The sequence below is a fragment of the Ambystoma mexicanum genome, chromosome 11 (assembly GCF_040938575.1).
Source record: "Ambystoma mexicanum isolate Mex_15411 chromosome 11, UKY_AmexF1_1, whole genome shotgun sequence".
NCBI lineage: Eukaryota > Metazoa > Chordata > Amphibia > Caudata > Ambystomatidae > Ambystoma > Ambystoma mexicanum.
The window spans coordinates 964,613,889-964,628,340 of NC_090934.1; the positions used below are offsets into that span (position 1 = coordinate 964,613,889).

Below are 14,452 nucleotides of genomic sequence, written 5' to 3' on the forward strand. Positions count from 1 at the left end.
TTGAATAGCTCAACAAGTAGTCTAGAATCAAATGAGTCCATTAATCTTGATCGAAATGAATCCTTGACGTCGAAGGAAAAAAGGGCGAGAAACCCTTGGATTCTAAAAACCAAATCTCGCTCTATGGACTCTGCTTACCGGGCCCAGTCGGTTTGTGGAACCAAACAAATATCCAGGGGAGACATGCATGACACACGGACAAAAGTTAAACTGCCAAATGAAGACCCATCGACTTGTGGCAAATATAGTGGCAGTACTAATACCAGAAACCTGAACCCCAAATGTACAGCCCGACAAAGACTAAATGAGGTGGAGAAGAGTAAATCAAGGGACCACGAGTCACCAACCGATAGAAATCCACGAATCGCAATTACGAACATTCATAAAGATGATCCTGACGTGAATTTGAACAGAAAGAATGTAATGCGCCTCTTACATTTGGTGCCGGCATTGAGAATTGTGACGTCCAATGATATAGCCATCATTGAATACATGTCCGAGAAATACGCAGACAAAGTTTATCTGCATATACCTTCCAAAGCAGTACGCAATGTAATCCTGGCAGCAAAGGACGAAATACTGCAGTTTGGCTTTGAGATAAGGGAAGTTCTGTCCGACTCGGCCAGTCAAAGATCATTGGATAGCAAGAATCCGTCAAACAGGTTTGGACACAAGGAGTCTCCTCAAGAACAACGAAGGAATGAATTAAGAAAACATATGAGAATTGAATTGCCCTTGCATCGCTCTGGAAAAATCAACAAACATGATGAAGGTTCCAAGTAACTAGTCTCTGAAAACGAACAGAACTTGATTTCCCTTGTCTCTTGGAATACGAGAGGCTTTCGACATCTTTATGAAAGCTTTCCGATTGAGTTGAATGATAATCTCATAATTTGCTTACAAGAAACATGGCTAAGATGTCCGCCAGTGAAAGACGGCTATGTTACAATGCTGAATCCTGCAGGGAAAAATCCATACAGACGCCCTTTCGCCGGCTTGATAACCATGTTGAAAATCGGATGTGATTGGAAGGTGCTCAACAGCGAAAATCCAAATTTGTTTGTGCAATGTACGCTGCTACAACAAAAAGATCATGATGGGAAACAGCCTCAACAACTACTAATACTGAATATATATTGGAATCCAGCGATGATCACCACTAAGAAACTAACAGTTACGGTAATAAACCTGTTAGAAAAGTACATGTATAAGAAGTCTAACATCATACTTATAATATGTGGTGATATGAACCTGACCTGGTTCAATGAAAAGGGCGTGCCGTTAACCAAATGCTGTTCCAACAGTCTCTTAAATCAGAAGAGAAGGATCATCTGGGAGAATATCATGGAGGCCTATGATTGTGACATGGTGAATGGTCAAACGGATGGAGATAGGCCACCTAAATATACGTGGCACAACATGGGTACTGCAAAGGTACTAGACTATATATGGGTCTCAAAACACGCATGGAACCTAATTTATGAACTGAACATAATCCCCACTAAAAACAGTGACCATGATCCGTTGGTATTACATCTGAGGATTACATCAGGAACTAAAAAGTCAGCAATGACTCAAGCCTTGGAACTAAATAATGGAAAAAAACAGGTTACGACTATCTACCGCTCAGATATCCTGTATCACGGCGAAACTAGAGGCAGTAGACCCAATGTCCCTTTGCAACGTGGATTATGTGTCACTGTTACCTTTGAAAAGTTCATCGAACTTGTGGAAAAAAAACTCTGCGAAAAAACATACCCATGAATGGAGCACAAGAGTATACGATGAAAAAAAGCGTCTAAAACGTGACATATGTATGCTGAAAGCACAAGGCGGTAGTAATAGTGCCAACCTGATAAAAAAGAGGACTCAAACATATCGCAACTGGGCTAAAGCATTTAAGTTCCAACGATACCAAGAAAGAGGCGAAGTCATGTTGACCATGATGAAATCACACAAATGCAGAGATATTTGGCAAATTCTAAATAATTGCACAACCAACAATGTGATCAAAATGGCAAATGCGGTCACTGAGGCAGAGTGGAATAAACATTTCACTAAGGTCTTTGCAGGGGATGTGGAAACTGACATCAAACAGCGTGATCTAAGGTCTGTAAACTGGGACTGCACTGAAGCCAGGGACGATATCTTATCGGCCATTGGAAAACTGAATAATTCCCGAGCCGCTGGCCCTGAGGGCATTTCTAACGTAACGCTTAAACAAAACAAACTGGAATGGGCGAAACTGATTGAGATCTTATTTGCCAACATTAAAAAGCATAGAGAGATTCCGGCCTCGTGGACCTCGGCAATTATAGTGCCCATATTTAAGAAGGGCGATCGAGCTAATCCGGCAAACTATCGGCCGATCGCCCTACTAGACACCATTGGCAAAGTGTTTGCGAACTTTTTGCAAAAAAAACGAACTAAGTGGGCCGATAAAAGAGGAATCACAGATCCTAGACAAACTGGTTTCACAAAAGGCGTTGGAACGGAAAACAACTTGACCCTGTTAAACTTACTCAAGCTGAATGCTATAGAAAAAAAAACTCATCTGTTTATAGCATTCATTGATCTCCATCAAGCATTCGACTGCATCGATCGGGAAACCCTATGGACAAAATTAAACAATTGGAAGTGCCCAGATGAGATTCTGTTTCCGATCATTGCATTGCATACAGACACGTCCATCCAGATAAGATTGAATGAAGCCGGAACTCTGTCGGAGAAAATGAGGACCAAAAGAGGCGTAAAACAAGGCTGTCCCATAGCAGCATGCCTGTTTAAGCTATTCATCGCCGATATCCCATCAGCACTGAAAGATGTGCGTTGTTTTCCGCCGAAAAGAAATGGATCTCACATAAACTGCTTAGTTTACGCGGACGACATAATCTTAGCAGATACCACGCAGATTGGCTTACAACGTTTATTACATAAATTATATCAGTATATGAATGCAAATCACTTGAGTATAAATGCGACGAAAACAAAAATTATGAAAATTGGAACGCATAAAGGAATAAAGAAAAACTGCTTCAAGTGGCAAATTGGAAACTCGAAACTCGAGGAAGTACTGGAAATCAGATATCTAGGCATAATGATATCCGCGTCTATTTGCGAGATGAGTTGGTCAAAACATGTAGGCTGCCGTATGAATATCTTGGCTATCCAAGGAACCCGAATCCACAACCTGTTTGGTAAATTTTCCCTAACCCCGATTCGGCAATTCTATTTGCAAAAAGTAATCCCATGTGTTACTTATGGAACAGAAGCAGGTTGGAATCTTGACTACAAACTGTGGGCAAAACTGGAAGGCCACTTCTGGCGACGTGTGCTGAAGTTACCAAATTGCTTCCCAATCTCAGTAATAAGGCATGAACTTGCGCTAGATGATCTATATACAACAGTAATTTGGTAGTCACTAGCATTACTGAGAAAGATGACACTCCCGAAGAAAGAACCTGCCTATGAGATCTTGGCGATGGATGATGTGCGACCGTCTGAGCAGATTCTATCCTCCTGGTCCACAAAAATTCACGACATCATGCGAGCTGCCAGTATAAGCAAAGAAACATTGATAAAATGGCCTCAACTCGCAAAGAAAAAACTAAAAGAATGGGCCTGGGTATGTAACATGGAGCGTTTGGAAATCATGGTGTCGGCGCCTAAATTGGGGCCAACTTCTAACAAATTAAATACGATGCCAAGATATCTTGTTCAGTTCCCCTCAAGACATCACCGTGACCGTTTTCTTCGCCTAAGAATGAATGCGTTACGAACAAAAGAAGTCTTACTAAGACGATAACTGGTCTTAGTAAGACTGTGATAACTGGTGCAGATTCTGTTTTAAAGAAATCGAGACCATAAAACATTTGGTAATCGGCTGTCTCAAACTGAACTCGAAAAGATCGATACATCTGAGCAAGTATGCACCGATAAATGGAAATATGGAGGAATGGTGGTTCAGAATCTTGAGTGGGAGTTCCGTCAGTCTAACTTGCTCGGTGATAAACTTTATTGACATGCTTGATATCTAAGTCTGTGGGCCAGGACATTAGAACGGTTGTGTTATTCTTTCTTGTGAATGAGGAAATTGATTAGAGAATTGTGTATTTCAAAAAGTTTATTAATAAACTAAAAGAAAAAAAAAAAAAAAAAACAATAAGTGCAAAATCAAGCAGTGGATTTATCTTCATTATTGAGTTACTAATACCAGTGGGACTGCAAGCACTGGAATTGGCGACAGCCCTAATGCAAGATTCGAAATCCTCAACATGAAGGAGAGAGGCCAAGTGCAATTCAAATCAGCTAGAGGAATAGAGGCAATGAAGGGCCTATATAATTGGGCATTGTTAGATGCCCAATCCTTTTCACTCACTGCATTTGTTTGTAAATCTTCCTGGGAATTCATATTTCACGTCACTACTGCCCAGAAATTCTTTACATTTTTTGAAGTAACAATCTGCAGCATTCTTACACGTTCTTTATTTTTCCTGTCACATTTCAGGGAACAAAGCCACTTTTTGTAATTATATTGGCACTTCTTCACTGCCACGGAAGATTCTGATTTATTTAAAGAAGAGGTGCCCTTTAGCTGTCTTCGTTCGATCCTTAATACTCTTTTTATCCTGAATGAGAGGGTCGTAACAAGATTTCCTCCAAACCCCAAAATGTACACGCCTAGATTGATTTTTACTACAATTCATGAGAAATGCAGGAATTAAAGGTGGGGTTAATATCACCATGTTCTCCTCCATATTCACCTGTCCCAAGAAAAATACAACCTCTTTGGTAAATTTTAATTTGCTACCCACAATTGTTACCAATTTGTGGCCCTTATTATGGACGACCAAGCCAATTTTGTGACCCACAGCTTTTGTTTTTAATGGAATGTGAAATGAAGCTTTAAAGGGGAAACTGCCACTCTGAGCTCTCTCCATCACTATTAGGAATTCACAACATGTAAAGAGTGACTGACTGAGAATAAAATAGTGAAGGTGCACGTTAACATTATTTCTGAACCAAATGGGCTTGGGCAGAACATCCGCTTCAATGCTACCATTTGGCATTCTAAGAGCCCATTTGTGAAACGAATTGCACCATGTTTCCATGTTTTTCCTACTAATTTCATATCTGGCCGTTATACGGTTATTTTGTGAAGCATCCACGCCACAGAGAGAGTTTAACTCTCTGGCCATAATCAGGTGCACCTGAGGTTGAGTGACCCTGATCAGATCACATATCAGAAATGTGCACGACAAAAATGTCCAGGTCCAAACACGAAGGATTCCAATAAAGATTTAGCAAATATGATGGGGTTTTCCCTAAATCTGACCTATGGATGACTTTCACCCCTAGAATACCATAAATTGAATTTGACACCACCTTAACATCTTTGTAGATACTGTTGTTAAGTAGAATGGCCAGGCTGCCTGATCGGCGCCCACCTTTACTAGTTGTTGCCAACTGCTCTATCATAATATGTCCATCAATATGGATAGGCTTAGTCACCCACGTTTCCTGTAAGAAAGTTTAATGGTTGTCACAAGTGGTGTTTGTCATCCCCCCATTTATAAAACTGTTGTAACCCCTGATGTTCCAGACCATGGCCCTTACTCTCTCAATTACCAGATTCATATAATGCAATATTGTATTTTATTTTACTCATTTATATGATTGTGTAAAGACCGAATTTCCGTCTATATCACAATAAAATTATTATTATTATTATTATTATTATTATTATTATTATTATTATTATTATTATTACTATTATTATTATTATTATTTTTATTATTATATTACAGGATTCTGACTAAAGGCCAGTTCCTCTGCCACCAAGTTTTTTAAAGTTTGAGGCGAGAATGGTGGGCCAAGGCCAATTGATCTCACGCACAGGCGCTCTTAGTATGGAAGGGGGCATGAGGCGACCTATGCAATTACACATAGGTTGATTGCTACAAGTAATTTTCAACGGTTTCCGTTTCAAAGGGTCAAAGCAATCAACATTGGCAGCTAGAGTTTGATCATTAAAATGTCCAAGACAAGGTACCAAATCATAACCTACGTGTGTTAATAAATCTGATTCAGCCAATAGCATTTTTTGCAACAATTTTTATGATATTGTCAGCTGTACCAAATCTGTAAGATCTTCATTGAAGAATTACACTCTTTCTATGAGCCTCATCACAAGTCTGGGGCTAATCCGGCGCAATTACCGCTGAGCAGAAATAGCGTTACCGCTGGGTCATGCGTCGGAATTAGCGCTGCATCACAACCTGGCATGAATGCCCCCCCAGACTCTGGCAGTAACTGTGCCGAAATAGGGGCTACCACAGAGAAATCAGTGCTAATAGAACACCTGACGGCAATCCCGGCGCTAATAACGCTGGCGGAAATTGTGTCACTGCCGGGAGAGGAAGCATCGCAGCAGCCATTTTGAAAAACACAGTCCATTAAATATCTCCACTTCCTGCAGCCAGTTAGTCCTGGTAAGTAGCAAAAATGACCCACGAGAGGATACGAGCCAAGGTGGCCAAGCATTGCCTGTGCAACCCCAAATTTAATGAGGGGGAGCCTGTGGTCCTCACAGATGAGGTGATCGCGCACAGTAAGGAACTTTACAGCAGTCACCAATGGAAGACCAGTGGGCAGCACAGGCCAGCCATCTGCAATTCCATCTGCCAGAAGGTTACAGCAGTTTCCAGTGTACCCAGTGATGGAGAGGACTGCTGCAAGCGGAGGAACGACCTGAGGGTCAGGGTGAGGGGACTGCTGTCCCAACACTGCCAGGAGTCCCTGGCGACTGGAGGAGGTACTGTTGAGCCACTGGTCCTCACCGCCTGGGATTAGAAATGCAGAACTGTGCCGCAACTCAAAGGCATAGAGGGAGTCAGCAGTGCAGATGTGGGTGCCAGCAGCCAGGAAGTAACAGGTGAGTGAAATCCACCCCCTTAGCATAAATACATGCACAAATGACAGCCCAGCATAAGATGCCCTAGTGGACAGTGATACAAGTCAGCAGACCCTGAAGCAGGGCATGCCAACAGGGCAGGGTGACAGGGTGGCACATCAGCCACCCTCCACAGCAGCCATGGGGCAGGTCACCAAGGGCACCCCTGAGCATCACAGTAGCGGGAAGGGCATGCAAGTGCACCAAGCATATGCCATGCGCACCACACCCCTACTAGCGCACCCGGTGTCAGCGGGATTGAGGTGCGTGAGCAACCACAACACCGTGCAGCAGTCACACCAGCATGTTGCATGCCCAGTAGGCCTGCCCTATGTCGGCATGGCAGATGAGCCACAGGGAAGTACACGTCCCACACACTGTCATGTGCCCAGCCCACTAATCACTGTGCACCACAGTGCAGCCTGCTGGCTGCACAGCAGTGCCCCATAGAGCAATGACAATGGCATGTACTAAGCCACCCCAAACCCATGTGAGTGCCACCTGGGTAGGGCATGTGGGGCCATGAAGGACCAAAAGCATGCATGTCAGATGTAAGCTGCTCCAGCATGGACACACTGCCCTAATCACACACAGGCCAAAGACCAAGTGGCTATGTGTTCCACACACTTTGCTACAAGCAATCCCATGATGCTGGGCCCACATGCATTCCTCCCATGCCCAACGATGCTCATTTGCCCATATGTGTGGGGTCACACCATACACCATAGCAATTGTGGCTTGCATGCCAACACACGTGGGGGAACCATACCTGACAGCTTTTCTTGTGTCCCCTACAGGCACACACACATCGGCAGAGGCATTAGAGGAGGACGAGCAGGTTGCAGGCCCATCAGTTAGCGGCTCTTGCAGGCCTTCAAGGTCTGCCACCACCCCACAAAGGCCACACAAAGCCCCACACAGGACACACCAAGGCGGATGTCCTGGCATGTTACTCCGGAGCAGAGCAGGGCCAAGACAACACCCACACCACAGGCCACTAGGAGCAGTGCAGGTTAAACTGCACCCACACCTGCAGCCGGAGACACAATGAGGACACACCTGCTGGCGGGGCAACTGAGGAGCCACAGGGGGTCACCAGTCTGTTGTTGGTACCTGCCGAAGGGCCACACTCCCCGGAGAGCCCTCCACACCACCAGCACCAACGCTCCCCGGAGAGCCCCCTTTGCCACCACCAGCACCAAGGCTCCCCCTGAGAGCCCTCCACGCTGCCAGCGCACACTGACACCGGAGCTGAATGTTGATACTCCCTCATATGGCTCCCCTGAATCCATCCCTCGGCCAGTGCATAGCCCCTCGCCCACACAGCACACTCCAACACGCAGCATGCTGTTGCAGAGGCTCGAGGACATGGAGCGAAGACAGCAGGAGATGGAGGAGATTTGCCACATGCACCCCAAACACTTCCAGGCCATTAAGGACAGCATCCATGGCGTGGCATGGAAAAAAGGGTTGAAACAACAGCCAACACATCCGCCCAGACACTGTACGCCCAACGGGTCAAGGAAATGATAGAAGGCGCCTCTGCACTGGCAGAGGCCATCCGGCAGAGCACAGATGTGCAACGCCAGCAAAACATGGGGATAGGCTCCATCCCATCCACCTCGACCACACCCACAGATGGGTCACAGCACGGCACACCACAGCGACAGTCACAGCGCCTACAGCACCCAAGATCACCACGGGCTGGTGGGGAGGGGGAGAGGCCACGATTGTGAAGGACTCTGGGACATGGATTGCCATGAGTGACCATGCTGGGAAGTAGGTGGTGCCAGGGCGAAAGGGATGATGTGATGGTGAGTTGGTGGTGGGAGGGGGGATTGTGTGATGGGGAGTTGGTGGTGGGAGGGGGCAAGGGGTTGCGTGATGGAGAGTTGATGATGGGAGGGGGATTATTTGATGGGGAGTTGGTGGTGGGAGAGAGTGAGGGGGGATTGTGTGATGGGGAGTTGCTGGAGCGAGGAGGGATTGTGTGATGGGGAGTTGGTTGTTTTGGGGATTGTGTGATGGGGAGTTGGAGGGAGGAGGAGGTATATTTGGGGTACTTCATTACATAACAATTCACTCCATCAATGCAAGGACATTCCTCATTGTGTCATTGTCCTCTTTATCGTTTGGTGGGTGTCACACAGTCGTGCATGGCTTGTGCAATGTGAAGATGTCAAAAGAATGTATCCATTAGTCTCTGGCATGCCAATCTCCCATCCCTCACGTCATCTCTGGCAATGCGTGCATTTGCCTCAGCTCTGGGCACTGCTTCCTCATCCTCATCCTCTGGGGGTTGCATGTCCACGTCAGGGGGTGGTGGGTCATTTCTACTCAGGCAGATGTTGTGCAGCATGTCACACATAAGCACAATTTGCCCCACTTTCTCTTGAGCGCTCATCAGGGCTCTACCAGTCTGCTGAGGCAGCGAAAATGTGCCTTTAGGGGGCCAGGGTTACGCGGGATACACACACAGGACCTGCTGGGAGCGTGGTTGTAAGAAATATCCTGCACTGTTTGTGTATCACACACAGGGGTAATTAACCAGGGTAGTTGTGGGGATTTCAGAGTCACCTGCATGGGGGGAAGCACAGGCATTAGGGGTAGGGTATGGGGGGACACACACTGTATCAGCCCTATGTTTTACTTGTGCATTCACGTGGACCTTCAGTTCACGGCATAAGTCTATTTCATGTCTGTGCACGCAGTGTCACTCATGTCATGCATTGTTGGTGCTACACATGTACCCGGTTCCCTTGCAGTAGATGTCACATAAGGTGTCTGTCAGTGACATGTGCAGCGGAAATGCTAGATGTCATGTTGCAGTGTATTTCCACTGTTCATAGCTCATGCTGGGTACTCCATGGGACCTCCTTGGGCATGTGGTGCCAACGGGTGGGCATTGTACGCTGGCCGCACATGAGTATGTGGCTTCGGTACTGGCAGGGTTTTCATTTTTGTGGGGCAATGTGGCCATTTGTCAGCATTGATCTGGTTGGCGCATGTTGCCTTGTGGTACCTGTGGCCATGTTGGTGTATATGGTCGCTACTGTATGTGTACTACTGCTTCTCCATGCAGGTAACTCAGACATGTGCTGTCTCCCTGGCTTGTTCTGTGATGATAGTGCAGTAGGGCGTGAGGTACAGATTTTCCATTCACTTGTCATGCCATCCTTTGTGTAGTCATTTGCATCCCCACCCCCATTTGGCCATGTGCTTCACGACGCATGTGTGCTGATTTTCTACTTGATTTTCTACTCACCCTGTCCGTTGTCCTCTGTGCCTCTCCATGTACCCTGGCAGTGTGCTGTTCCATATGACCATGGCATCGTGGGTGGAACCAGGGTAGCAGGCACAGCAGTGGGTGATGTACAGGTTGGGGTCGCAGGTCGACTGCACATTTAGTGAGTGGTTGTGCTTGCGGTTTTGTTACACTGCTTTGTGGGCTTGGGGACCAACCAGCGCAACATCGGTACAATCCAGGGCAGCAATCACATTTTGCATTTGGGCAAAGGCATGGTACTGTGCCTTCATGGCATTGGCCTGCCTTGGTATGGTAGGCAATGGGATGTGGCATTGCACTTGCCGTAGGGCTTCAAGCACATGGCCCAGCACTGCATAGGATGTGGGCTGTGCCAATGACGTGCATCATGGCCACAGAGTGCTGGGAGGTGCCAGTCCCATGGAATTGTAGGGCGGACAATAGCTTAAGCAGTGGGGCACAGCTGTCCGTATGTTGATCTGCACTGTGGTAGGCATCTCTGTTCTGGTCTCCCGGCTGAGGCGGAAAGGGTGACCAACTGGCTGTCGTGAGGGTCCAGGGTGAGGGGCTATCCCTGGGGATCAGTGCACAACTTGATTGGGCTCTCCTCCTCCTCCTCCTTCCCACACCTGTGTACTCCTTAGCCATGGCCTGGTTGTCCTGCCTCTCTACTTACAGGTGCAACATGAGCGGCTGCCTGTCCCAGCTCACAGTGGCTAGTGTCAGCATGGTGTTGGAAACAGTGTTTGTGGTAGGGGTGTGCCTTATGTAGCCCTCTGGGCTGGATTGGGATCCCCTGTGGCTTCATTTCAGGCACCTGTGTTCATTTAACTCCAGTTAGAAGCGGGAGGTAACCGTGCAGTGTTTTTGGCAGTATTAGCGCTGTTTTTGGGTGCTAATATGCCAAACATTGACTTGTGATGCGGCTGTGTTTGCATCTTGTGGCCGGATGTACTAGCGCTGGCTGTAATAGCGCCGGCTGATTTTACAGTGAGCAGTATTAGCGCCAGCTCATGATTCGGCAGACTGGTATTGGCAGCGCTAATTCCCTTACCACCACTTTAAGGGTTAACGCCAGGATTGTGATGAGGCCCTTTTATCTTTTGAACTTATCAAACAGAGAAAAGAAATCTTGTGCAATAACTGAAGAACTACACAACATTGCTGGATGCACATGTGAAACTTCCCGTAATTTTGTAATCCTGCCCCGTGTGCGGAATCTTAATTGTTTCTAAATTGTGGATATGTGGACAGATCAGGCCTCTTTTGTCATTGCATGTTTTTATTCCATTTTGTGTGGAATGTGGATGTAGCTTGCCTCTCATAATTTCTTTCAGATTGGCTGGCTGTCTTAAAGCAAGGAGCGGCATTTCATGGAAAACCTCACACAGCCGTTTATCTTTTTCCAGGATGGTTTGCAGTTCTTGGGCAATCTTGCGGAGGCATTCCATGCCTAGATGGTATGTGACAACCAATGGCGCTCGTTTTTTTTTGCCTCTTTCGCTCTGTATTCCAGGAGGTTGCTGCGGGGGATCCTTGCTGCCCAGTGGATCTGTCTGTCTACAATCTTGCAGTTGTTTCCATGGTGTAGGAAGTCAGATCTCAGAGCTTGTATGTTTTTATCCCAGACACTTGTGTCTGAGCATATTCGTTTATTTATTGTTTAAAGCACAGACCCAGCTCAAGAGCAGCAGAGCGCTGTACATAGTGTAGGTAGCCAGCATTTGGGCTGGCATAGGGTCAGGAGTACAACATGAAATGAAAAATGCACCAAAATATGAAAAATATACTGCACAATTTACAAAACAATTGGCTGCACACACCATCCAGTAAGGCCAGATGTGCAATACACTTAAAATAGTAGGTAGCTTTGAATTTGTAGTGCCATGGACTATGTATGTATGGTCTATGTATTTGTAATAGCAAACTACTTTCTTTGTACTGAGATTTGTAGATTAACAGTGGCATTCCTAGCATTTGTAGACGTTACCTTTTATAGGGTGTAACTATTTTTACAAATTATATATTTATGTATGTACAGGGTCACCAATAGCGACCCTGTAGTTATGATTAATTTGCAATCTCCATACCTGGCCAACCCCTTCAAAAGATACCATCAAGAACTTTAAGATCATTGACTGCCAGAAAGCTGTCCCCAATTTCCTTCAGAGAAAATCACCTGCAGGAAAGCTCAGTCAGAGCTGGAGGTGCCTGCACTTGGAACTCTCTCCCAGCTGACTTACAGCACACACACAAATTCTTGACTTAAAGAAAAAATTCAAGACATCTTTTTAAAGAAGCTTTCCTACCATACAGACTTTTTTCCCCTCTGGGCTGCAGGATCTCCTCTTTCGCAGCGTTGGATACACATGGCTTCTTGAATGATTGATTTGCCATATTTGTGGTTTTTTGCAGTTTTCTGGCTTCTTATCTCACCACAGCCTATACATTAACTGTGGACATGTGTTACTGCTCTCATCTTGTTAAGCCCTTTCTACTTGAACGCTCTACATCACTTGTATGCACTTGCACTTCCCCCTACTCCGCTTATTATGCACTTACTCTGATCTGAATACCAAGATCTGTGAAAGTTCAGATCAATGCTGTCCCCTCCTTATCATGTTTCACCTTCACCCATCCTCCCTTACCCCCCTCTTCCTTGTGTAACTTGCTTTGCAGTAGCCTTATGAATAAGTAAATTAAATTAATTTCAAAGATCAGGTTATTGGTCACATTTACAGTTATTTCTTCTAAAAGGCCCATCAGGCTGGAACAGAGCAAGGCACATGACATTCCGATCCGAGATCAGTGGTGGCACAGTCATTTTGTGTTCTAGAATGCCGGCAGGCCGGGAGGAGAAACAATCAGTTATGTGGAATGCCTTTGACTTGTGAAGGCTGGTGTGACAAGGCTGGGATCAAATAGCATATCAATCTTATGTTTCTCTATGCCCTTAGAGGAAAGGGAGGATTCTGACATGGAACAGGGGCACTCACAGGCATCTGAGAATTTTACAGGAGAGTGCTTTTAAAGAGCTCATAGGGCTTAGAGGAAAGGGAGGATTCTGACATGGAACAGGGGCACTCACAGGCATCTGAGAATTTTACAGGAGAGTGCTTTTAAAGAGCTCATAGGGCTTGTTTGGAGAGACTCTGGAACAAACCATTGCCACAGGGAGGCTTGTGGGGCTGGTCTGTGTCAATCAGGTGCCAGTGAAAAATCTTTGGGAAATTAGTAAAACATATCACCCCTACCAATTTTTCTAAGGCTCTCAACTTGCAACTGCACACAGCACACGTCCAACCAGCCTCTCTGAGGCAATGATTTGTTGGCAATCCGTGTGACGTTTTCAAATGTTGTTTGCATTATGTAAATGCCTCATTTAGAAAGAGTGCGTGTTCCTTAACAATAGAATACCCAATGTGTGTAAACTTCACCTTTTTGTAAGTAGCAACCTAACTCGTTTTAAAAACGTGCTTTTTTCGGATTGTTATAGATATTTTTGTGATTTTTTTAATTTTTCGGTCTACTAATGATGTGTTCTGAGACGCCACTCACAGGGCTGATAATTAAGGTTTATGAATAAATAATAATGAAGATCTCATGGTGGAGAATGTTGCTATACCATGCAGTTTCATTGTGGTTCCATAAACATAGGTCAGGGAGTACACGGTTGGGCCTTCTCTTAATCCCTGAATGGTATGGCCGGTGAAGTTCAGAGTGATCATTGGCTTTTGAGAGTGTAGTCCTTTTCCGTTTCTACACAGCACACATACGGTTGTAGACTTAAACGTGCTTCAATATAAAAATGATATGATAAACACAAACAGCAAAACAGAAAGCTAAGTGGTCATCTAATGTAATGGCCTTTCATTACAGCAACATGTTATTAGTAAGAAATACAGTATAAATAAAGCTTGTCTGTCTAAATGCATTTAACAAGTAGCACCCCAAATGCAAATGACAGTGGTATGGCCAAAACACACTATTGCTCCTGCACAGAGAAATCAATAGGCTATGTTTTCAGTTACCACCATTTTCTTTGTACTGTAAAAATGTTTCTCCTTATGCATGCTTTGTTTTTCATTTAGCACATATCTTGAATGGGGGTGCTGGGGGTAAACTGTTGAATACCTGAAGACTTCAGAAAGGGCAGTAAAGTTAAGCATCTACAGAAGAGCAACACACATTTGAGTTAGTACTTCTCATTGATGCCAATGACCCAGCAAAAAAAA

At 45.3% G+C, this 14,452-nt stretch overlaps 1 protein-coding gene across 1 annotated transcript in view; it reads right to left on the reverse strand.

Moving 5' to 3' along the window:
• LOC138505089 (sperm-specific sodium:proton exchanger-like) overlaps positions 1–14,452 on the reverse strand; it is a 607,661-nt gene that overhangs the window by 190,610 nt on the left and 402,599 nt on the right. The gene's annotated exons all lie outside the window — the stretch shown is intronic.